This window comes from Hakea prostrata, chromosome 1 (assembly GCF_041222555.1).
Source record: "Hakea prostrata isolate BN-2017 chromosome 1, UWA_Hpros_2, whole genome shotgun sequence".
In the NCBI taxonomy this organism is placed as follows: Eukaryota; Viridiplantae; Streptophyta; class Magnoliopsida; order Proteales; family Proteaceae; genus Hakea; species Hakea prostrata.
This window is the reverse complement of record NC_142600.1, coordinates 18,132,978-18,159,588: the sequence shown is the minus strand read 5'-3', so window position 1 is coordinate 18,159,588 and position 26,611 is coordinate 18,132,978. Positions and strand designations below refer to the sequence as shown.

Here is a 26,611-nt window from a genome sequence, read left to right as displayed (position 1 = left end):
ATACTGGAGGAAATTGAAATACTACTAATTTATAAGAGAAAAATCTCAGGTAAATTTTTATTTATAATATCATAATAATATGAATTAAATTATACTTTTTATTTTTAATTAGTTGAATGATTTTCCAAATTCTTCAATTACAAAATGTATCATATTTCAATATATATTATGTACTTATAGCCTATTCTTTTTATTATGAATTATAACTTTGAAGTTCAACTAAAATAGAAAAAAAACTATAATTAGAGTAAAGTTATATTGAAATGATTGTGGTATAAAATTAATTTGATAAGAGGACTTCATATATATATATATATATATATATATATATATTATTAAAAATTTAAGATAATTTGAGCTGATGATCCCTAACTAGTTTTGTGGATGTTTAAGTTAACATTTTATCATGGCAATGATGATTTAATCCCTATCATATTTGGCCTTTAGTAGCAAAGAATATGGCGTTTGGTTCCGCAATTCTGTGGAATCAGATTCTAGGGAGCCATGATTCCAGAGATAAGAAATACCGTTTGGTTAAAAATTGAGTTGGAATCCACGTGATTCCGTGAGACTCAAGTGATTTTTTAGTGTAAAATGATGATTCTTTAGAAACCACCTACTGAGGTGGTTTCCAAATAGAATCACCCAATTCCAGGGTCGATATAAAAGGGAGAAAACCAGCGTGACTCCGCCCAGACTCACTCTCCATCGAACGAATTCTGGAAAGTTCTCCTCACTCCCGACTTCTGCAGTCCTCACTCCTGCTGCTGAGAAGAAGCACTTCCACTGCTTCTCCATTTCTTGATCTGAAGAAGGCGACGAACACCACCAACCCTGCAAAGAAGGATCCCTATCACAGATTCACTTTAGCGTGGTGTTTTTGGCAAATCTGGAAGAAGAACCCTAGCTTCTCTGCTCTGCAACTCCAGCGTTCCCAAAATTTTCAACTGGACTTTTGGCTTCGGCATCGAAATAGGCGGTGGAGTCTCTGCATAGTCTTGATTTTCCCTGTTTGAATTAGTTTTGTGTTGAGTTTTTTTATTATTCTCTATCTTCGTTTTACTTCTTTCCTTGTGCAATAAAGCCTTTTATTTTTGCTTTGCCTGTTTCTTGTGTAGGAATATTGAATCAGACATATTTTATTTATTCTTATTGTTGCCTTCTCTTTGAATGGTTGTCTCCGTTTTGCATTACATGCTTCTGTTTACTACTCGGATGCTTCCTTTGCTTCTCGATCCCTTTTTTTTCTTTATCTTTATCTGCATCTGGATTTTTATATACAACTCGAAGGCATGTTGCTGGACAAGGTGGTGCTGGTGAAAGACCTGGTAAAATACCAAAGCCGTGGTGCATAAAGTGCATGTATCCCGGTATCTTGAAGGTTGGCGTGGTTGTGGAGATGGAAGCCTTGGAATTCCCATGAATCTTGGTATTCTTAACTGCAAATTTGGTGGTTTTGACCATCTAGGTGTTAAATGTCGCGTCGAATAATTGGTGGCTTAACCACTGATCAAGATTTCTTGTTCCTTCTAAGTCATAATAAGCCCTTCCAACAGAGTCCAGTAAGTTAATTTTACCCAGTTTAAAATATAACTTCTCTGACATACTTTGATCATCTGTGATAGAAGTGGAGAGTTTGAGCCACTAGGATCCACCTGTTTACCCGTATAGAGTTTCATTTATATGCCTTACTGTACGCCTACAAAATTGTAAGGAGATTTGGGTTTTCAAGCTGAAAGTTGTGAAGAAAGCTTCTAATGCAATTTTGAGTGTGTTCTTCAAAAGGTCTCCATTATAAATATAAATCTTCTCCAAGTCACTGATGAAAATAGCACATCATATTTGTTTATCGACCATGTCAAATCTTCTTCAGATCTATTTTGTTTCTGGATGGATATCATATATGTTTTGGTTAGTGCAAGATGGAATGAAGTCTTACCATGTGGTGTATGTGATTCGTGGTATTTTGCAAGTATCAATGTAGCTCTCTCCATTCAGTTGGTATGAGGCTGAGTTTGTTATTGTTGTTGTTTTGTTTTCTTGTGTTTCTAAATTTAATTGGAAGCTAACATGCCTAGCCAGCATGTATTTCTTGGGACTTCTGAATGAGTAATTCTGTTTTCGGGGAATAGATTTGAGCAGATTTAATAATTTCTGAATGAGTCCCATCAGCCATTTATTCCAATCATTCCTCTTATCTCTTTCTATTCTTATCCCTGTTTCTCTTTTTTTCTTTTTTCTTTCTGACCTACTGCTGACTGTCACTCTATCAACTCATTTTGTTAGTTACTAAAACTGAAGCTAATCCTTTTCCACCAGCATTCCTGGTTGGAGTAGAGGATGTGGCCAATCTCAAGATCATGATTGAGTTGATTGCAACACCTATGGTAGAGCAGGCACCTAGCAGAATAATCATGTAAACATCATTGAATTGCTACTTACAAGCAATTTACTATATCTTTAATTTTTTTTTCCACATACGAATATGATTCAAGGCATTCAGGTGCCAATCTTGCATTTCTAGAAAAATCTCCATCAAATTTTGGTCACTCATGAACTGTATTAGTTTTTCTATTGAGGTGTTTTTTAGACTTGACTTACGAATGTATGAAGATTGAATTATGAATGTATGAAGATTTTTGAACGATAACAGCCCACAGAATTACGAATGTATGAAGATTGAAGGGTATTTATAAATGCTTTTTCTATTTAATACGTTGCGAAGCTGTTTGCCTAATAGTAAAATCATTATGTATAATGTTGATTGATTTGGTTTGTTACTGTAAAATATTGTTAGTTGATGATCCAATCATAGTTAGTGAACATGGAATCTGGAATTATTTGGATGGAAAATTGTTCAAAATAATTCGTATTGAATTTAGGGTTGGGGAATTAATCTGTTATCAAAAGATTTTGATATTCCATATGAGTTATAAGTAATTTCATATAGGTTGTTAACTGTCTCCTCTGTCTGTGTGTGAAACAAACCAAATGGGAAAGATTGACTCGGTGAGTCCTGATGTATAGGGTTGACATGGGACTTGGTTATTTATTTATTAGGGTTACATGGCATAGTTCTAAAGTCGGAATTATTTATTTATTTATTTAATTGGACTTCTCAATCTCTATAGATTTGAGCAGTAGATCATCATCAGCTTTTAGGAGGGTTATTTTTTTTTCTTTCTGGCCTATGTCTAGTGTGAATGAGAAATTGGTAGGCAATCTTTGCATTTTGGTGGACATGCTATTCCATGAGCACTTGATGTCGTTGTATTGCTCCCTTTTTTGTAGCTTATACTAATTGGCTACTCTGGAAAGATTGATTTCTTGAATCGAAGTGTGGAGATCTTCATGTACCCAAAAGCTTGCTTCTTATAAGAAAAATAATCATAACAATAGTAAATTGGGTTAGACATTGGTAGCTGGAGGGGTGGGTGGCTTGTACTATCAATGCTATGGTATTTCTACAAAATGCATATAGATATATAGAGTCTTGCTTGTGATTATCATTATCATCCTGTCTTCTTATGATATTGGGCTTATTCTATTATGCTATTGGGCTTATTCAATTTTAAAGATCTTTTCCAAACACTAAGGTCTCTATTAATAAATTCATGCATAATTAGTTTCAACCAGCTAGGACTCAGCACCTATATCAGTTCCAACTTTAATAATGATTCTCAAACAACTCAATTTAAGAGAATAATGTTTAGGTACATATAGAGACATTACCTTCCGACTCTGATATCTCCATTGATAATCCTTTGCTTTCATTTCAGATCTGTATCCAATTTTAGTCTATATCCAATTTGACTCTATATGATCACATTTCATGACCTAAATTTAGAGAAGGCATACTCACCTTGTTCAACATGAATGACGGAGAGTTGATAGTTGCTCTGGTGGCCGCATCAGTTCTCAACGTAATTGAATACATTAGAAGAACATACCTTGGGAGGCAACCATATCGAGTAGATGTCTGGTGTGGGTTTCTTGAAACGATAATGTCTAACGGGTATAAAGAACTGGGGAGGGGCTCTTCATCTAGGTATTTGGCAGCCTACATCCCATCCCCCTTTCCTTTCACCTCCTTTTTTAAGTTTTTTTAATTTTTGGACTTCCAAGAAACCCAAAATTTAAGTTAGACTCGCACCCATTTAACCATCAACATTGGACCATACTCTGACCATCATCTCTGTACGCTATTCCCTACTCTCAGACCAAGTTACAGCCTGATTCCATCATCCTAACCCTAAAAAAAAAGAACCCCCAGATATTCCAATTTAGCCATCCAAACCCAATCAAACTTAGAGGGTTATAATCGCATATCCTTACCTACATTCCCTCCAAGTTTCAGCCCATTCTGACAAGCCAAACCCTAGATCTAATGGTTCTAGGGGATATTCTTGCTGTAATTTAGGGTTTAGAATGAAGGGACAGCAGTCTTAGGTTTCCTGGTTTAGAATTTTCCAAATTCTTGCCGCAGGTAAGAGAGAAGAGACGGGGAACTGGGCGGGGCTCTACGGTTGAATTTGGGGTTGGGGATGGATACTTGCTGCTTCTTGAAGGAGAAGGAAAATGTAAGCATTTGCTAATGTTAGTGATCAAGAACCAATCAAGAATTCAAAGAGAAGACTAATTCCCCATGTACACTAAATTCCCCTTCACACCCATCACTAAACGGCAGCAACTCAAAATGCTGGAACTGAAACAACCCCATGCACTGTGTTGGATTTTGCCCCATACAAGTAAACAGAAGACTAACGATATTAAGTATCCAGATATATAAGAGCCTTATCCACTTGATTATGATGGTGATGAAGATGGCGAGGGAAACCATAGATTAATATATATGTGGTTCAATGAAACCGAAAAAGTCAGTATGAAAAAAATCATAACATTAGAGCAGTGGCAGTTGAATTTTTGAAAGTTAGACCACACAGTTGAGGGAGACTTCCAGGACATTGCATAAGAGGCTATGTATGTTACATAAGCTATTCTTGGTGAGAACATTATTGAGTTCTTGATTCCGCCTCACTATGACTCCTAAATTGAAGATCATCATAGTTATGTTGGGAGTTGGGACTGGTCAACATGTTCTTATTTAACTTAAAGTCTTATTATTAGCATGTGTCTTTTAGTAGATTCCAAATCAAGAGTTGAGGTCCTTAATAATTAAATTCCATTCTTCCATCAACAGAAGCCTCGTCAAGTACAACACCAATTCCCCTCCCACTCCCTCCTATATCACCCGCAACCTACCCCTATCCCTTCTCTTCCTTGTACAGGCCCTAGAAACCCCTCCCCCATCGCAGCCCCTTAGGAACCTGCAACACCCTTAAACCCCTCCCCCCACCTCCCCTAACTCTTGCAGCACCCCCCTAATTTTTTCTCTCTTGGCCCCCTCTCTTTCCCTTTCTCTGACTTGCGGCAAGTCTAAAAACAGATAATCGAAAAGAAAAGAAAAGAATCAAAGAGACTGCCCAAGATTCTTCAGGACTCCAAGGCTTGACTCCTTGTAATGTGTTGCATTGATGGAGAAATGTGTTTTTTTTGATATTTAACTTTTTTTTTGCAGTTTAAGAATAGATGGAACAGCACCAAACAAAAGTGGATGTCAATGTATTTAGACATACAGAAGTTTGTAGTTACTTAAAACTTGTGACAAAGTAGCATACCTTAGGTTTTTTTTAATATAATAACACAAGATTTTGCTTGCCTTACAGAAATTCATGAGGCGATCTTTCATGGATCAGCATTACCGCTGTGCTTTGACATTAAATGTTCTCAGAGATAATGGATCCACTCTCACTTTCGAGATCACGTGAAGTTAACTCATCTAGAGCCATTGCGGAAGATTAGGGACCGTGACCTGTTGTTGGAGGACGTCCAGCAGAAAATGGAATCCTCCATTTTGGAGGATTTTTTGAGGCGGCGATATTCAGTTAACCAATGCCAACTCTGTGATTATCACATGGTGGATATCAAGGCGTTTCATACCCATTTGATAGAGGATCATCCTCAATATTACTTACAGGTCTTTGAAGAATTCAAGGAAATTTATCATGATGCAATGTTGCTAAAATAGGTTTCTTCCCAAACATCTCTATCTTCTTATTTGATAAGTCTGTATGTACTATGGCCCCATTTGATCAGACGCTAGGTGGAATAAAGTGAACTGTTCACTGAAAAGTGAAATCCGAAAGAAATAGAAAAGAAATCTTAAATGGCATGCTTGGTTGGAAGAAAATACAAACATATGAGGACCCCCAAAGAAAAAGGAAGAAAAACTCGAAATGGTAAGAATGGTAAGGATTGAAAATTTTCAACTGTAAAATACAGCCCCCCCCAAAAAAAAACGAAAACATAGAAAATAGTTAAATAATGTATTTCACTAGCCATAATGACACAAAAATCACTATGTTTTCTTTCGAAAAAGGTTTCACTTCCTACACTCGTTACAAGCCACAAGTTGCATGGGGTAGTGGTCAAATAGTGCATCAGACACAAGAAAAGAAGATTCAAGTGCAGAAAAGTGACAAATTAGCATTTACATCTAAATTAAACCTGACACCCTCATATCTATGATCTATATCTGTGTGTAAGGATCATCAATGTACTTAACTGTAGGGCACCTCACTGTACCATGAAAGTAGGACAACTTGGGGCAGTGATTAGGAAGAACATGCCAGTAGCACTTACATGGCTTGGATCCGGATCAGGGAGACATTATGGCATATAACTTGGGAAGAGGACAATAATTAATTACTTAACTAGCCATTAATTAACCATTAGTCATAATCTTAATGGAGATTAGACAATAGATTGCAGCAACCCATGTTCTTATTTAACAATTAATCCTTCTTGGGACAAGAAGAGCTACTACTACTATTTGGTATTTGCTAGAGCTAGCTAGCGGTCCCAAAATGCACCAGCTTGATTGCTTAGCCCGGTCCCAATTAGACCATATTTACTAGACTGGTCCTCCTTCTTGTATTAATTATTTCCTAGCCCTTGGACCACCTTAATTAATTCTTTTCTTTTAGTTTAATTTAATTATTCTCAACTTGTTTATTTGAGTGGTGGGAATTGAGAACAAAAGGCAAAAATGAAGTTAAAGAAAAAATGAGGCCAAGATCCTATAATATTAAAACCCTATACTTCAAATGATGTATATTTACTAGTAGACTGGAGGTTCAGTAATGATGTATAACTATTTTAATTAATTAGCATCTGATAATGAGATTAAAGAAAATGAAGAGTACTTAGAAGTCAGATGCTTAAACATAAAACAACCCTGTTGGTTCATGAGACACCACAACTTCACAGGTGACAATTTTGGAGCTGAGACACCAACATGCATTCTAGTAAGCTGGTCTTTCAGAACAGCTAGCTTTCAATAAACTCCAAGTTGGATTAATTAGTCTTACTTCTTAGTTTAATCACCCCTTAAGCATTATAAAAAAAACCAACCATTGCTTGCTTCCAATTTCCAATACATATGGAGAAGAACCTAACAGACCATAAGAATATGCTTGATGATTAAACCTAGGTTTTCCACGAATCACTTTCCTTAAAAATTTCTTCATTATCACCCATTTCTTCGTTATCACCCCTTAAGTATCAGAAGAAGAAGAAAAAAAAAAACTACTTTTTATTTTTATATTAGGTTTATTATTGCTAAAGTTAGTTCTACTTCTAGTACAGTAGTGACAACCTCTTATGTAAATGCAATAAGACCAATGAGATTTTGTGTTTGAACCTCCATCCCTCCACATCTTCCCCCAGTCCTTGTGACATGCCTAATGATGATAAACTTCACATCTTATCTTATGATATTACTAGAGTTTATGCTTCAGATCTGAAGATAAATCAAGCAGAACAGTCTTTTTATGTTAGTTTAAGTTATGTTTGATAAAGATAAGGATATGATAAAGAATCTAGCAGACTGAACTGAATTGTCATTGATGTAGGTCTGGCACCAAATTGGCCAACCCTTTAAAATCAACGTAGGTTTGATAGATATGGGTGTTGGGCCTTTGTTTAGTAGGTTTATGTGGTCATGGGCCAATTCTATGAGCCCATAGGTTTAGTGTTTACGTCAAGTATGAAAATAGGTTTTTATTTGAGCCTAATTGGTTTAATAATGTAAATTCTGTCCAACTTAAGTTATAAGGGCAGAACAGTCTTTTTATGTTAGTTTAAGTTATGTTTGATAAAGATAAGGATATGATAACGAGTCATTTTTTAAGTTTAGTTATAAGAGTCCGATTTGAATTTAGATTAGTATGTTGAGCACGACTAGGAAAGTCTGTTTCTAAGTCTTAATTTCAGTAGGACTTCTTATGCAAGGCTATTAATAAAGCCCTGGGCGTGTAACAGGACAGATTTGAGATTAGAATGAATAAAGAGTGTGTTGCTGCTTAAAAGCAAGATGTCAGATGTCAGTTGAGGTTCTCATCAATGGTAAGGGACCTCCATGTGATCAAGTGAGCAACATAGGGTTTTCTATTTGAGGGTTCGTCTTTGGCTGTGCTTGCAGCCTGCCTCCACTATTCCATCTCCATTTCAGCCCATTACCAGACTTACATTACAGAGACCTAAAATTCAGATTCAGGTCTACACCAATCTAACTGTTAGATCTATCCCAAACTATTTGTACATCCCTAACCCTAGATCATTAGAACCCTAACTCTAAAACTTTAAAACCCTAGTCCTAAGTTCCTAACCGTAACCCTAAAACTGGGAAACTGTTACCCGAGATACTATTCAAATCCTAACACAAGACCCTTGATACCTAACCCTAATTCCAGCATTCAAGGGGGAACAGACCAGCTTTCGAGTACCTGAAATATTCAGCAATAGGAATCCTAATCTCATAAATCAGATCTGGTTTAAAATTCAGTTTGACCCTAAACTAAGACCTGAGCAAGTTGTGGCCGAAAACCCTTGAAACCCTAATTTGAACCTTAAGCTAATGTTGGTTTTGTTTAGACCCTAGGAGAACTGGCCTTCATTCACTTGAGGCTATATCATTCATCATCTTCATGTCCAACTTGGGGGTGTCTGTTTTTTAAACTTGAAATGGGGTGCTTGTGAGTAAAAGTTACAATTGTGGAGTGTCTCTGTCATTTGTTCTAATATTAACAGGAATTTACTATGTTCCGATAATGAGCAATAAGGAAAAGAACGTCACTAATATCAAATGTTGGACTTCTAAAATTATGATTGGTATCTCTATCTAAGCAGGGAAGTGAATTAATCAACTAGCAACTCATTGTATGATTGTCAAATTCCAATTATGTGTTGGTGAAGTTCCATCAATACTGACATTGACTTGAAACAACTGATAAGAGTTCGACTTAGGAGGTATTACCTAAAACTGACTCTTGTCATAACTGCTTGCCTTTTAAATTATCTGGGTATGGAGCCAAGATCCTGTCAAAGTCGCTTTTCAAAACCTGCCACACTGGACAGGGAAACTGATTTCAGAATAACCATGTTATCTGTGTCTTCATTTCCAATGGAAAGATTTAAGCCTGAATAAACCATTACCTCCATGCATCCATTGTTTTCTGTTCTTGATTTTGAGTTCCACTAACCATTGACCTCTCATTTGAGATATCAGAAACAGTCAAGATGTGAGCCATAATATGTTCGAGTTGGAAAGGATTTTTTAATCATTCAATCCTGTAGTATTGAAACTATCAAAAGGTTATCTTTTTAATCGTCTAGTAATTTTGTATATAGTATTATAAATCATCTTATGATTTTGCCCTCCAACCCTTCCAATAAAACTGGTTCCTGGTGTCTTTCTTGTGAACTCAATAACATCTTTATTTGTAAAATATACTTTGGGCTGTATAAACGTGCTAAATCGTAATTTTATTTATTGTGGTGCTTATTTTGTTCAGAACAAAATTTTGGAAGGTGCTGTTTTCATGGATTGTGGTACAGACCCTTGCTCTGGTCGCCTTGTTCCAGGTCACCTACATGCTCTCATGATTATCTCCGCTGCTTGAGTTCTTACTTGTTATTTATATCTATACCCGCCAGTGTTTGCTAATAGTTTTGTATATGCATTTTGAGCATTCACGTACCTGGGTAATTACTTCTGGGTAGGAATTTGTTTGGGCAGTTAGGTTCCACAAACTCAATAAAAACATCATTTTAATTTGGCTACAACTGTGATTTGTCTAATCAAGAGTTACCTGGCTTTCTTTTTCTTTATTTGGAAGAAAGTGAAGAAGGGCTATGCAGAGAGCCTTCTTTTCAGTCACCTGTTTTGCTACATGACTTGATTGGATAGGCTTATCTCTTGTGGCATTTGGCCTCTAGTTCTCTGTTTGCATGTCAAGTTTCAACTTAATGGAGACGGCCAGTGGCCAAATTGAGCTTTGAAGATCCTGGATTATGAGAGACTATGCTGAAGTGATCTTAATAGGGTAGGCTTGCATGGCATACAAGTATGTGCATGGCAAATACCTGGGGGTTATGTGGTTAAATTTCATTTGGAACATTGACACGTAGCTCAGTAGCTGGACCAGTCAATCCCTGCTATATTCATTGGCTGGAGCTGCTACATCATCCTGCAACATGGCAGAAATCTAAATGCAAATTATCTCATTGTCTGAGAATTCTTATGTCCAAATACTTCCTCTAGGGATTATTGTTCTTTTGAAATTTAGCTCTTTGGGTTCAAATAGAAGAGACTGAACCTATGCCGTTTGTGCAATTTTAAGAAGCTCAAAATGTTCTACCTTTAAAACAAAATGCAAAGATTTTTATTTCGAAGTATTTTATTTCAATGTGGTCCAAGCTTTTAAGTAGGTGAATGTGCAGATCAAAGTAAAAAATAGACAGATCTCTGCCCACCCCCCCACCCAACTCAATATATATATATTTTATAACCCGTGTTCAGGGTTAGCTAGTTTTATACTAGACTGACCTAGTTTACCCAATGTTTTACACACACACACACACACACACATACATATATATATATATATATATATATATATATATATATATATATATATATATAAAATAAAAATAATATAATGCCAGGAGTTTGTGTCAGTTTGAAGGGTGGGATCAAGCTTAAAACTACTTGTTTCAAGCTAAAAGAATTGGATTTTGTTCAGGTTTTTTGTAGCCAAACCTAAGTAGTTTTGATATGGAGTTTTTGAGCTTAGTTTCTGTTGGTATTATAATTTTTATCATCTATCTGAATTGTTAAGTTTGTATCTGTTAGGCTCCCATTAATTCCGATGACGTTCTTTTTTGTTTCACTGAAAGGAAATGCTAAAATTTAGAATGAAACTATCAGTTTTGTTATGGTTCCTCCTCCCAGAAAAAATGGTTAGCATTAGAGATATTTTGGTTCTTCCTTTATATTATCCTTAAAACCTTCATCTTCTTTTTGTTTTTATTTTCATCTTTAAATAGTTAAGAAATCTTGGTTTTTCCAGGCTTAGGCCAAGTAAGTTAGCATATATGTCTCAGCCCTCCTAATAGACCTATCCATTGTAGACCGATTTACAATATTGTTCAGGCTTCTTGAAATTTCAATTGATTGGATGTCTCAGCCCTTTTATTTTCAACTTACCTCTTGTGAGGGTAAAAAGATATCTTTGATGATACTCTGGTTTCAGGAAATCCTTCTCTTAGGCATGAAAAACCTGGGTTTGGAGTTGGATTCGGATATGGTCTTCGGTTAAAGTCTAACATGGGTCAGTTTCAGGTTGATTATGCCATTAATGCCTTTCAACAGAAGACTCTCTACTTTGGCACCACCAATGTTGTGGGATGAAAGTTATCATGTGTGAAGATGTGTCATTCATATTTACGTTCCAAGGTCCATTGAATTTGTATATTGTCCTTGCTTGTAAAAACAATTCTTTGAGAAATGACCTAGAAGGGACCAAAGCATTTATTCATTGTGGCTGAAAAGACCAAATCTGTGGTTTGTTTCTCTACTACAACACTTGTGCCATCTAGATAGTGTTTGTTGATGGGCAAGTTAGCTTTCTTTGGTTTGGGAGATCGAAGCCTCACCAGTCCCTGTTGCTGCTCCTCATTTCTTTTAGCTCACACGCCCTCAAACTGTTCATATGATTGATTGTTCAGCCTACTCGGGTTTTGATGCTGTGAATCCTATCTTGAAGTAATGGTACTGCAGATTACCCACAGCCCATATAAATAAGCCCAAAGCACCTTTGGTGGTGACCATGGATATTGGTTGGAATCTGGAAAAGCATCAATGATGCTCTCTTTGAGCCCAGATGGTGCCTGGGCCTGGGGTTTTCAAGCCCGATGTCTGCTTGAACCCAGCCCATCTCAACCCTGAGTTATTGTTATCGTATATATATTTTTTCCAGTTCAAAGATGGGCTAAAAAGCCCAAGACAAACGGAAGAAAAACCTATTTCAGATTGGGGGTTAAATCTGCCTGAAGAATCTCCCTAAGATCACAAGGGGATCTTGAAAGAATACCAGAGACAGACGAACCTAAACACAGATTCATTTTTGACATCCAATCAGCAGTTTTATTGGTTTCACGACCAACATGGTAGAACCGAACACTACCCACTCAATGACCAAACTTCGAATTTCATTTACCACCTTAACCACTTTTCCTTGAACGTGAAAAAAATTTAAGGTTAAAAATTATTTCTATGTTTCTTTAGTTACTAAATATAAAGACCAAATGGAAAACGCAAGGCAAACCTAGGTCAACTTGAACCATCTTGGCCTTAACAGTAATGGGCTCAATCCCAATATGGCCTAGCCATGGCTTGGGTGAGCTAGGAGGACCTGGTATTGGGCTGATGTTCTAATCAACCAGGTCCAATGCAGTCCAGTCATTGTGGTTATAACAACAAAGGATTTCTGTAGTTGTAGTCCAAGTTCCACTGGCAGACTAATCCTATTCTTGTTTTGAAATTTGAATTATCCTAGGTTTGAGTTATGTGAGAGTCCTTTGTAGAATGAAAGTCTTGAGTGAAGTAGGAGTTCTAATTTGGTTTGCTTTCTAATTGTAAGTCCTAGTTTGATTTGTTTTCTAATGTTGAGTCCTAGCATGAATTCTTCATGTAAGGTTAAAAATATAGCCCTTTGCTTATAAAGAAGACAGCTTATGAATTATTGAATGAAGGATTGTTGAAGGTGAAATAGTGAGAGTCGTGGATTTCCTGAGGGAGGAAGCTTGCGTCTTCTGGTGTTCTCTTATTTTCTGCAATTTTCGAGTTCCTCTCCCCCACAAGTAAGTTCTAAGATCTCCCACCCTTGCCCCTAACCTTCTTCTCCTTTCTTCCCATCGCACCTTTCTTCTTTCCCCTCGTCCTAGTCTAAGGTAACCCCTCTTCACCCCCTGACACCAGTTCTCCTAACCCGAGTCCCCTACACATTGTGGTCCTCATTCGACCCCTCCCCTAAGCCTGCAGCAGTTTTACCCCCCTTTGGCTACCCTAATTCATCCACTCCTTCCCATCCCCCAACATCACAGCCCCCTTTCTTCCTTTTTCCCTCCTCTTCCTTCCTTGTGGCAGCATTAGTTCTCCAAACTTCTAAACCCTAGGTCTCCCTTCCCTCAACCAAACCCTAAAATCTGGACTTCACAAACAACAACAAGAACAACAAGAAGCCTTGTTCCAACTAAATGGGGTCAGCTACATGAATTCTTGCCTTCCAATCAGCTCTATTTGAGGCCATACTAGATATAGGGCCTAAGCTATGGATATCCTTTGTTAGCACTTCTCTTAAGGTCATCTCAGGGGTGCCCCTAACTTTTCTGATTCCTTCGATCTGGATTAAATCAGTTCTCTATATAGGTGCATTTACAGGCCTCCATTGAACATGACGGTGCCACCCCAAATGACTATCTCAGGCTTAGACACCCCAAATTCCATGAAAAGGCCTAGATATTTTGTAGGCCTAAATCAGCTTCCTTGAGTTTAGAAGCAGAATACTGTCAAATCAACTCTTAACATGACTGAAGCTGCCATTGTATGCATATAAAATAACGAACAAACATTGCTACTACTTGGTAATTTAAGGACTAGACGACCTTGAAAATTTTCAATAGAACCGCATTCCAGTGCACCAGAAATGAATTAGAAGAATGAGTATTGTTTTAAACGATTATTTTCCACATAATAGATAAGTACATTCGTTAAGACACCAGTTGTCAATGAACTCTAAACATTAAATTCTCCCTAAAACACACTCCACTCGCTGTCTTTCCATTTCTTAAGAACTCAAGTAACAACATCCACATTGGAAAGAAACCCTAAGAGTTAAGACATCCCAATTCTTCGTCATCAACATCTCTAAGCCTTGCTGTCAATGCTCATTGGCACGGCATCTTGCTTCCTTGCTTTCTGCAAGAATGTTTGAAATAAATGTCAGCCCTAGCAATGTTGAATAAGAAAAACTTAAAAAAGAACACAGAAAAGCTAGATTTCTCATTCTAAAGGAGTCTCAGCAACATACATTTGCTTCAAGCTGCTCCAGCTTACTCATCTTGGCAAACATGTTGCCATACAACTTAGCATCCTTCTTATTTTACTCTTAGACCTTCTCCTTAAGAACCTTGTACTCCAACTTCACATCCCTGTGTTACATACATCATAATGAGAAAATCAATGCCAACTAGCAGAAAGAATGCAATGTGCAAGTCTTATTCCCAGTAAAAGATACTAGCTCTATAAATAAGATCCCAAGGTTTACACGCAGTCCCACATTATCAGAAAACACACTGTTAAATTCCCAAGCTCAGTTAAATCCCTCCTTTCAACCTTCTATTTGTATACGAAAATAGGCAGTGCTTCTGTAGGAACATACCTGTTATCGGGCTCAATTTCAAGAGCCTTCTTGATATCTAACTCAGCCAAGTCCAGATCTTCCATTTGGATATATGCTTGAGCACGCCTGTATAGGGCCTTCACATTTGTACTCTCCACCTCTAGAACCTGTTGGATTAAGAAGTTAGTATTTATTGATTCCAGAGTTACAAAACAAGAGTAACTACAAAGAGCCTTCTTTGCAACAAGAAAATGGATGTAAGCTCAATTACGTACCTTGGTGCATAGCTTTTGTGCTTCCTTGTAATGTTTCAGCTTAAGCTTGCAAGCTGCGTTGTTAAGATTACAAGAAACCTTCAATGCCTTGGCTTGTTTCTTCTCCTTCTCACCAAAGCTACTGTCATATTCAATGTACTTTGCAGCCTTTGTTCCAGCAATAAGATATTTCAACATAAAGAACATACACATCACTTCAACTACTAAAACATGGAGTACTGTAATAAAATAAAAAAAAAAAAAAATGAAACCTAAAACTGCATCGTATGCAGACAACCAGTGCATGAACTTCTTCATTGAGACTCAGCTACCTTCTTATAGGTAAACCACTTGGCAATCAAGAGATACACCAGGAAATTGATGACGCTCAGCACAGCCAAGAGCCAGTAGAAGTAGTCGAGGACCTCGAGGTGACCCCTGTTTAAGTTATCCGGTATCCAACCGAGGCTACCATGCCTAGTGGTCACTTTTGTGATTATAATTACAAGCAGAGTGCTTAAGTAGTTCGTAAAGCAGTTGTTGTGAGTGATAGAGAGCTGAACTCAAACTCCTCATAGCATCAGGTGCCTGTTCATAGAAGAATTCTATCTGCCCAACAAAGGTAAAAGCCTCTGCACATCCAATGAGGAAGTACTGTGGAATCTGCCAGAAGATTGTCATGGGCAGGTACTTGTGATCATAGTAATTATGCTCTCTCACCATATTGAGCCTTGCAACCTCTGTAATTCCTGCAGCCAACATGGCAAAAACAGAGATAACAAGGCCAATTCCCATCCTTTGAAGTTGGGTGAAGCCATTTTTGTGGCGAGTATACTTTCTAGCAAGTGGAATGATTCTTGTTTCTGCTCTTGTTTGATGAACTAGCCTTACCTGATCCATTTTATGAGTCATGATGCTTGGGTTTGTGATTGTATACTATACTAACTTTGTCGGCACTTGATATAATCATGTTTCTGCTGCTATATTTATAGAAGCGATTATCTGAACGTTTATTCTGTATGTGTTGCTATGTTTAGGACTCCAAGGCTTGATTCCTTGTAATGTGTTGCATTGATAGGGAAAGGAGCTTATTACTTGTAGTTAAGAAATGTGTTTTCTGATAATCAACTTTTTTTTGGCAGGTTAAGAATAAATGGAAGAACAACAAAGAGCAGTGGATGTCAGCTTATTCAGACATACGGAGGTTTGTTGTTACTTAAAACTTGTGACAAATTAGCATACCTTAGGTTTTTTTTTTTTTAATAATAACACAAGATTTTGTTTGCCTTACAGAAATTTCTGCGGCAATCTTTGATAGATTATTATTACCACTGCAATTTACATTCAGATGTTCTCAAAGATATAGGAGCCAATCTAATTTTTGAGATCACGTGAGGTTAAATCACATAGAGCCGCTTCGGAAAATTAGGGAACGTGATTTGTTGCTGGAGGATGTCCAGCAGAAGACGGAATCCTCCATTTTGGAGGATTTTTTTTAAGGAGGCGATATTCAGTCAATCAGTGCCAACTTTGTCAGTATCGCACGGTGGATATTAAAGCTTTTCAGAAGCATTTGATAGATGATCATCCGCAGCATTACTTGGAGGTCTTTCAGGAGTTCAGGGATGTTCATCATGCTGCAGCCCTGCTATTATAGGTTCTTCCCTTCATGATTTGTGTCAAATTTTTTTTTGTTTTTGTTTTGTGGAGACATTGTGGAAAGGAGGTAGACATCCTTAATGACCTCGTACAACTTAGCAGTATTGATTTTTTTTTTTTTTTTTTGATAGTAAATTTTTTTTTTATAAAAGTTAAGCAAAGTACTTACAGCATACATTCATGGGGCAGTCCATGTCTGCTAAACTAGCTATGATAGAGAATGTTTCCAAGAGGGTTGGGGATTTAAACATGGTAAGCTGGGTCTTAATACAATTATTTAGGTCAATCAACATGGGAATAATATGTAAGGGCCATTTAAAGTTCTTCCATCTTGGAGTTAAATTGTTGAGTTCTTCATCATTGCACCAAATTTCATGTAGTGTGATTTCCTTTTGATCTGCAAATCTGATGCCGTCAAGAATTCCACCAATTATCGCTTCTGCCCTTGTTCCCTTGCTGATGATGCCTTTATTTAGATAATGTATTGTCCCATTCCATATGATCCCAACGCTCCATGCCACTGTTTCTATCTCTGGTTTATGAACCCCTGCACACATTAAAATTGGTAAGTGGATTTCCTTAATGTTTTCACATATGCACATGTTGATATTTTTAGTAGACCACTCCAATCTCCGTTCTGTGTCTTCAAGTTGATTTGGCCAAGTTGAGTTAAGTTGGAGTTCCCCCACCCATCTATTTATGGTATTGAGTACCATATCTAGATTTGGTTTCTTTCCCTCAAAGAAAGAAATATTCCGTTCCTTCCAGATAAAATAACAAGTAACGCTAAACACTGACATAGTCCATCTTTGTGTTGTGTTATCCATCCCCCAATGAGTGATCATGGTTTCACACAGTTGAAGAATAGAATCAGACTGGGCCATGAGATTTTCTGTTCTGAGACCCAGGAGTCCTGCCGCCCATAATCTCTTGGTCCATTCACAGGAGATAAACAAATGCCAATATGTTTCATTACCTTGAGAGCATAATTTGAAATCAATAATACATCCCAAGCAGTATTGATTTTTACTTTCTTCAAAACAGTTCTGGGTTTCAACAGAGAATTTAGCAGCCTTGTATTGCTAGATATAATATTTCCGGTGTCTTTAGTTTTCCAAATTCTAAATGACCATCATATCAGATTGAGTAGAGATTAGATAATGGCATTCAGGAAAAGTTAGTAACTTGGATTGGATAATTCCATTATTCTCTTGAGTTATTCAATCTCTCTCTCTCTCTCTCTCTCTCTTTTCTTTTCCTAAATGCAAATCAATAATCATCCAGTTTGCGGCTTTGTCCTTGGTGTCTTTAATTATAAATCCCTGTTTCCTTATTTCATCATCCTGGTAGATAACAAATTACTCTACTGCGATATTCTCTGAGCTGTTTTGAAAATTCCCCCCTCCTACCAACACCTCAAAAACATAATGAACCATTTGTCTGATCTTTGTGTCTGACATGCTTTAAAGGAGTTAAAACAGTGGACCCTCTTTTCAAATTTCTGTAAGAGATGCATTTGGAAAGGAAATCAGTGAATTATCATTGCCTCTGTGCCTTAGTGTCTTCCATATGGCCTTGCTGGTTCCTGAGGAAGTTTATTGACCTCATGTCAGGTTGGAACCGTGCTTCTTTTGACAAAACAAGTAAGCTTTATGGTGATACTTTTGCCGGTGAAAGTTGCACTGCCCGTCCTATCATCAGTTATTGTGGGGGAAGGAATCAGCCTGTAATTGTCATTTACAGTAGGCAGAGCTGGAGAATATGGCCCAATAGGAGCGATGAGGAAGAAGTTATGACTGAGAAGAACGTCTTATGATAAAATTTTAGAGTTCCTATTAGCAATATCACAACTGTCATCAATGAAAGGCTTGTGGATGGCTTCTGGTATAATTCTTACCACTTTTTTGGGTGGGTATGATTTTCTGGAAGTATGAGGGACCTGTACCATGATTTGCCTTCTCTGAATTGTTGGCGTCTAAATAGTCTTAAACCACTAGGTCCTCTTATAATATGCCCCATCATGCTTTTCTCCTGTGATTAAAATTCTGTCCGTTCTAACATTATATTCTAGAGAGAATACAAAATTAAAAGAGGGAGTATCTACCCTCCATAGATCCTGTCTATAAGATTTAAACATGCCCATACTTTAAAACTAGAAGGATAGTGCATCGAAGAGTCTGGAACACAATCAGTTTTCCTGAGCCAGAATATGTGATAATACCACTAATACGTTGCCTTTAACTTGTAAGAAATTTTAGATCAATGTGTACGGTCCTTGAGGATGTTTCACCAAACAATTTTAACATTGAACTGATAGACTAGTAACTACATTGGAATGAACTTATGTCTCCTGCTTGTGGGGTGCTTTTACCTGTGGTGAGTTATTTTAATTTCATAATCACTAATAATGACATAAATTAGTTAACATTGGAACTAAGTAATGAATTTACATAGTTTTGGATATTACTTAACATAGTAATTGATGACTTATTTGCATATTTATATTTTGTTTAAATTTTATTTAGCAGAAGCAATGAGTATAGAGTTTTACATGCCCATATTTATATTTATCATATTGTAGTATTTGCAATTTCCAAAAATTATGTGTCTTGTAGCTTCTTTAGTCCAAAACGTTTGATGACCATTAATTCTGTTTGCAGGTGTTGTCAAGGTTGTGCTGTCAGCCAATTATTGTGTACATACCCGAGCATGCGGTCTATCTCTCTCTACTGGGAAAAATCTTACATAACTAATTGGTTTATTCCTGTATTCGATTCTTTGGATGAGATACTTCAACATACACATTCTTAGGTAAGAGGATAAAAAGTTAATTCAATTTAGTATCATTCCGCTGGTTCTGATTTTCTATCTGAAGTTTTTGTCACTTCTATTGCAATTAATCCGATGAGGGCAAAGTCCACAAATGTTGAGCTTATGGAGTTATGCCATTACTAATTGCTGCTTTGAATCATGGCACCTGCATATTAACTGGGATTAAATATTATGTTAACTGATAATCAGGGAGTATTCCACCTTGATATAGAACAACAAAGTTGTAAGACCTTATCAGATAGGCTGGGACAGTTATGCTTGTTTGTGGCTCAAGCAGCCATGCTAATTCTCATGCTCATAATGATGGTGTTTGCAAAATATTTCAGTTTCGACAGGACTAACTGAAACAAGGGTTGATTCTGCTGCATACCTGATCTTTGACTAATATTATTGGTATTTCATCCAAAATTTCAGCCGAAGTTGTCCATTTTGCTACAGAGCCAAGGCTTGCTAATCAACTGTGGAGCATCCACATTAACAGTTGGGTGGATTTGACACATTCCCTTAGCTAAACTTCCTCAAATTTCAAAGTTACCACATACAGGGCTCTTCTGATGGACTTTGAGAGATTCTTTACACAAAGGATAACATGGCCACCATAGGTCATAGGTGATAGGGCCAAAGCTAGCCTACTGCTTAGGGGGTTCGTGCTTCAAAATATGTAGATATGCTTAAGTTGGCGATTTTATTAATCATCTACGACTGAATCTCTTTTACATCAGCATATGTAAATGTGATTTCCCCCATTTTAATTAACTTGACTTTGGTTGAGTTTTCTAGTTTCAGGTTATGTAGAATAGGTTGTACAAGAGAAAGGGTCTGTAGCCAAATTACCCTTCCTTTTAAGTCCGAAAGATTTTGGCTCTTGTCAGTGTTAAAACCCTGTTGAATCGAGATTCTGAATTATGGTTATGCATTGGAATGTACTGGTAAATATAGAAACTTGATTCATCCCAAAAAAAAAAAAAGAATATAGAAACTTGTATAGTGCTGAATGCAGATAGGTTTGCTGGTTTTAGACAGCAAATGGATGCTCAACATGACAACATACTGGCTTGTCAACAATTCAAGTCTTCCTAATAGTTTCAGGAATTTGATGAAGAACAGAAGAAGTTGTTACTGAAAAAAGGAAAAAGGACAGAAGAAATATAAGATCACATAAGCTGATGGGACTGTGATCTAGCTCTGTCCTGATCCCAACAGTTGATACAAAGAGAATGTTATTTATCACTTAAGATATTTACTTTTGATTTTAGAAAAACAATTGGCACATCAAATGGGTAGATTATGTATGATTCTCCATGAACATCAGACAACTATGTAATAAAATTTGATGCTCGTTTAGTTTGTGTACATACCCTAAATGATATTGGCATCCCAGCTTTGCTTCCTGACTTGAAATTGCCAGGATGTGATCTCAAGTTTTTGGTTTTGAACCCCTCAATTTTTTGTCAGTAAAAACTTCAGAAACTCTTAATTTCCGCTTAGAAAATGCGCTTGGTAGCTAATTCCCTCTAATATTGGAGGTTGAAGCTGTTACCTCATCCTTCCCTGCACAACCCAGAAATGACGATTCCTTTTTTTTCTTTCTTTTTGTCAGGTTGAATGTTCTTTTTTATCTTGCCATTTTCGAATAAAAACAGAAATGAGATGGTCACTTCAATAATTTGTGGTATTTTTCCTTGTGACAGCATGAATACAAGGTTCAAGCTTAAATTTTTTCGATATACTTTACATAAATTCAATACTGAACGTTGAATGATCTTCATGGTAGAGAAAAGATGATAACATGTTAGATTGTGTATCATTCTTCAATCCTATTAGATGGCTTTAGAAATTGTTTCATATTATTGCCCATCTACTTGTAATATATAACTTTCTGTAACTTGCAGCACACAATGGGGAGGGGCAGTGGTTTTATTCCCATTGCTGAATATGGAGCTGAGTTCAGTAAGGCATCAAAGAAAGAAAAGGCAAGGAAGGTGGTGAAGCTTCTGTATAGTGGTAAGAACCATTATGATCTGCTTGTCTGATGGATTGTTTAATTAGAAATGATGTATTAGGAAGAGATGAAAATTTCATTTTTAAGGCCTTACTGAGCTGAGTCATGTATACTTGACTGCTGAAACATCATTCAGGATGTCATCTTTACAACAGTTGAGTCGGATTTATAGTTTCAATGGTGCGAAGTGTGCTGTCATTTCTGGATCATTTTAATGTTTTATATAATATCAGTAATACTTACCTATTTGATAGGAGGATCTAACATGCAAGCTACCAGGTTATAATAATGAAATATTTGAAGACAAGATGATTATCAAATAATCAGGCCATGACTTGATGGTAATAGTCTATGTCCAGCAGTGTTACCTGCATAGCTTTGAACTTCATAGAAAATGTTAGTGGTTTAGAAATAGTACTTGTATGAAGTGAGATAGCAACAATTTCTGTAAAGCACAAAGAAAAGCATCTGCAGTGCATGAGGTTACCACCACTGCAGGGTCTGGGCAGGGTCACAATGCTCACAGCATTGGTCCCGCTTTTTGGAGATGCTGTTTTGCAATTAGAACCTGTGACCACTAGGTTGCAATGACTTAACCGTACTGTTCTTCCAAAGTCTGTACTCTAGGTTGTATAAACAATAACACAAAATCTAGCTTCGGTTGTGCTATGGTATTTATGGACAGCCTGCAATGATCTCATCTTCAACAAGCTTTGGAGGCCCCAGGATGTTATTGAGAAAGCGAACGGGGCCATCTGGAATTTTGTGAGGCCCAACCCACTCATAGCTGATGCACCCCAGCTACTATCGTCTGTGCAAATGAGTGGCCATTTCGAAGGGCTCATCATCTGGTAGGCTGGGTTTCGTGATTAGGGACCACAAAGGAGCTTGCAAGCTGAGTGTTTCTTTGCCAGCTAACTTCTAGTGCCCTTTCATTGGGGAAACCATGGGCCTTAGGCTGGTCTTCTTGATGCGATGGAAGAGTGTTGGGAAAAGGTAGTTGCAGGAGATTGCTTGGAAGATGGTGTTGATTTTGGGTCAAGTATATTTGCACAATTTAAAATGTTTTAATAGATGGAACCAGCCCATCTCAACCCTGAGTTATTGTTATCGTATATATATTTTTTCCAGTTCAAAGGCGGGCTAAAAACCGAAGAAAAACCTATTTCAGATTGGGGGTTAAATCTGCCTGAAGAATCTCCCTAAGATCACAAGAGGATCTTGAAAGAATACAGAGAGATGAATCCAAACACAGATTCAATTTTGACATCTAATCAGCAGTTTTATTGGTTTCAGGACCAACATGGTAGAACCCAACACGGTCACCAAACCTCGAATTTCATTATTAACCACTTTTCCTTGAACGTGAAAAAAATTTAAGGTTAAAATTATTTCTATGTTCCTTTAGTAATGGAAAACGCAAGGCAGACCTAGGTCAACTAGAACCATCCTGGCCTTAACAGTAATGGGCTCAATCCCAATATGGCCTAGCCATGGCTTGGGTGAGCTAGGAGGACCTGGTATTGGGCTGATGTTCTAATCAACCAGGTCCAATGCAGTCCAGTCATCTCTAGCTGTGGCCGCGTGCCTTGGCTCCTAGCTCATCGCCCTTGGTACATACAATGGCTCTCGCCCTAGGCTCTGAAGAGATCTGAACTCTTGATCTCAATCTTAAGTTTCACTATGTATGCATTGTGAACTATAATGCTCCACCCTACTCCACTTACCTGGACATGGATTGGATGAGGGTTGCAAATTGGGTTAGGGTTTTGCTGCCTTGGTCGCTTTTTGCATAGCCACTCTGAACTCTTATTGGTCTGCAACCTTGACTGACATAATGGGCTAAACTTTGGTTCTGAGATAGGTTAGGTATGTATTGTTGGGTGAACCATTAATTCAATGTTTCACTAAAATTATCCAAAATCATCAAATGGCAAATAAATCTAAAACAAGTTTGTAACTGTGCCTATTTCTACTCGTTTGAAGCAAAAATCATGCCAAATGAGGTGCATCTCTGATCCTCTACCACATATACTAAAGGTGTCAAGGGGCCGGGTTAGGTTGGGTCAGTTTAAACCCATTTTATCTTAGGGACCTAAAACTCAAACCCAAACCCTACTCTGTTAGGGTTTTCTTAAGCCTAATGGCTCAATCCATGGTTTAGTGGCACCAAAGAGATTTGAACACTAAGTAGTTTGTGTTTACCAACTAAGCTGATCCCTTGAAATGATTAATAAGATTTGGTTAAGTAATTATTCAAACTCAATCTATATCTAATGTTCGTTTAACTAATAAAACCAACACATGGTCAGGTAGGGCTGGGCCGGGTTGGCCCAAAGGCTAAACCCAAACCTATCTGTTCCTATCAGGGTTAGTTATATTATAATCCAACTACATCGTTCGGGTTAAAAAGTCATGCCGAGCTTAGGTCAGACTCAGAACGGGTTTGAATCGATTTGAACTGACAGGATTTTATTGACACCTCCAACATATACCAACCAATACATGCTATTAAAAAAAAATTAAAAAAAATAGAAAATAGTTAAATAATATATTTCACTAGCCATAATGACACAAAAATCACTGTGTTTTCTTTCGAAAAAGGTTTCACTTCCTACACTCATAACAAGCCACAAGTTGCATGAGTGGCCAAATAGGGCATCAGACACAAGAAAAGAAGATTCAAGTGCAAGTAAAGCGACAACCAACTTAGCATTTACATCTAAATTAAACCTAACACCCTCATATCTATGATCTTCTATATCTGTGTGTAAGGATCAGGATCATCAATGTAATTAACTCTGGAGGGTAGGGTACCTCACTGTACCATGAAAGTAGGACAACTTGGAGCAGTGATTAGGAAGAACATGACAGTAGCACTTACATGGCTTGGATCCGGATCAGGGAGACATTATGGCATATAACTTGGGAAGAGAACAATAATTAATTACTTAAACTACCCATTAATTAACCATTAGTTGTTATAATCTTAATGGAGATTAGACAATAGATTGCAGCAACTCACGTTCTTATTTAACAATTAATCCTTCTTGGGACAAGAAGAGCTATTACTACTACTATTTGGTATTTGCTAGAGCTTAGCTAGCGGTCCCAAAATGCACCAGCTTGATTGCTTAGCCAGGTCCCAATTTGACCATATTTACTAGACTGGTCCTCCTTCTTGTATTAATTATTTCCAAGCCCCTGGACCACCTTAATTAATTCTTTTCTTTTAGTTTAATTTAATTATTCTCAATTTGTTTATTTGAATGGTGGGAATTGAGAACAAAAGGCAAAAATGAAGCTAAAAGGAAAAATGAGGCCAAGATCCTATAATATTAAAACACTATACTTCAAATGATGTGTATAAATTTAGAAGTAGACTGGATGGAGGTACAGTAATGATGTATAACTATTTTAATTAATTAGCATCTGATAATGAGATTAAAGAAAATGAAAGAGTACTTAGAAGTCAGATGCTTAAACATAAAACAACCCTGTTGGTTCATGAGACACCACAACTTCACAGGTGACAATTTTGGAGCTGAGACACCAACATGCATTCTAGTAAGCTGGTCTTTCAGAACAGCTAGCTTTCAATAAACTCCAAGTTGGATTAATTAGTCTAACTTCTTAGTTTAATCAACCCTTAAGCATTATATAAAAAAACCAACCATTGCTTGCTTCCAATTTCCAATACATATGGAGAAGAACCTAACAAACCATAAGAATATGCTTATATATGTTTCAACCTAGGTTTTCCACAAATCACTTTCCTTAAAAATTTCTTCGTTATCACCCCTTAAGTATCAAAAGAAGAAGAGAAAAAAAACTATTTTTGATTTTTATATTAGGTTTATTATTGCGCTACAGGTAGTTGTGCTTCTAGTACAGTAGTGACAACCTCTAATGTAAAAGCAATAAGATCAATGAGATTTTGTGTTTGAACCTCCATCCCTTCACATCTTCCCCCAGTCCTTGTGACATGCCTAATGATGTTAAACTTCACATCTTATCTTATGATATTAATAGAGTTTATGCTTCAGATCTAAAGATAAATTGAGCATGAGATATGGTCGACAATGGTAGATTATGCACTCATCATCCCTTCACTACAAAAATTGAAGTTTCAGATATTTTGATGCTTCAAAACTAAAGATAAATCAAGCATGAGATATAGTTGATAACGGTAAATTATGCTCTCATCATCCCTTGCACTACAACTCGAAGTTTCAGATTTTTTGATGGTTTTATTAGTCAACTTAGTTTATTTTGAAGCTTGACATATAAGTAGGAGACATTCGGGCCTACTTGTCTTGTCTACTCTTAATTAGATGCATAGAACCTGATATTAAGTCTTCGCTTTTAATAATAGAGAAGACTTCTTCATGAGGTCAAATGTGACATCTGATGTTAAAATTTTCACAAATATTATTTTAAGTGATAAAATCTAAAAGATTTTTTTTGCATTTATTTGTTATTTTGGATTTACTTCCATTAACCATTTCTTGTTTTTAGAGGTTCTCTATCATATAAGTATTCTATCCAACTTTAATAGAAACAAGATTCTAATTGTGAGATCTACAATTGTTAGAATTTAAATACTTTGCTTTTCTTTTGTCTTTTTGTAATTAAAAAGTGAATACATCATTAACTCCTACTAATTCTTTATTTGTTAAGAAATTATAATTGTCATTTTTAGGTAGTTGAAAAGTATTTTTTTTTTTAAATATCTGTTGTTGGGGTTTTCTTTTCTTCTCTTTTTTGGTGAAGAGAGTTTTCTTTTCTTGTATCCAAATAAGAAGACGTGAGAAGCACTAGCTTGCTTGTTGACAAAAGTATTTATTAAATGTTTGAATTTGAATGTTTTATGGTATATGTAATAGTTCTCACCTCTTAATATAAAGTTTCTAGTTTCAAATAAAAAAATATTTAAATTATAAAAAATAAAAAAAAAAAAAATAAAAAATCTACAGCATAATAGGGAGAATAATTGGATTTAGCTGGCCAATTTTGTATAAGGATTTTTAGTTTTAATAATTGGCCTATTGCATATGTTA

At 36.7% G+C, this 26,611-nt stretch overlaps 1 long non-coding RNA gene across 2 annotated transcripts; it reads left to right on the top strand.

Moving 5' to 3' along the window:
• The first annotated feature begins 712 nt into the window (after positions 1–712).
• LOC149028022 (uncharacterized) lies at positions 713–22,646 on the top strand. 2 transcript variants are annotated; one of them, XR_016175485.1, is made up of 6 exons: positions 713–979; positions 5,727–6,088; positions 16,201–16,262; positions 16,352–16,715; positions 19,378–19,528; positions 21,442–22,646. It is a non-coding gene; the product is annotated as an uncharacterized LOC149028022 (long non-coding RNA). The 2 variants fall into 2 exon arrangements; XR_016175482.1 differs by having other exon boundaries at positions 713–6,088.
• The last annotated feature ends 3,965 nt before the right edge of the window (positions 22,647–26,611 follow it).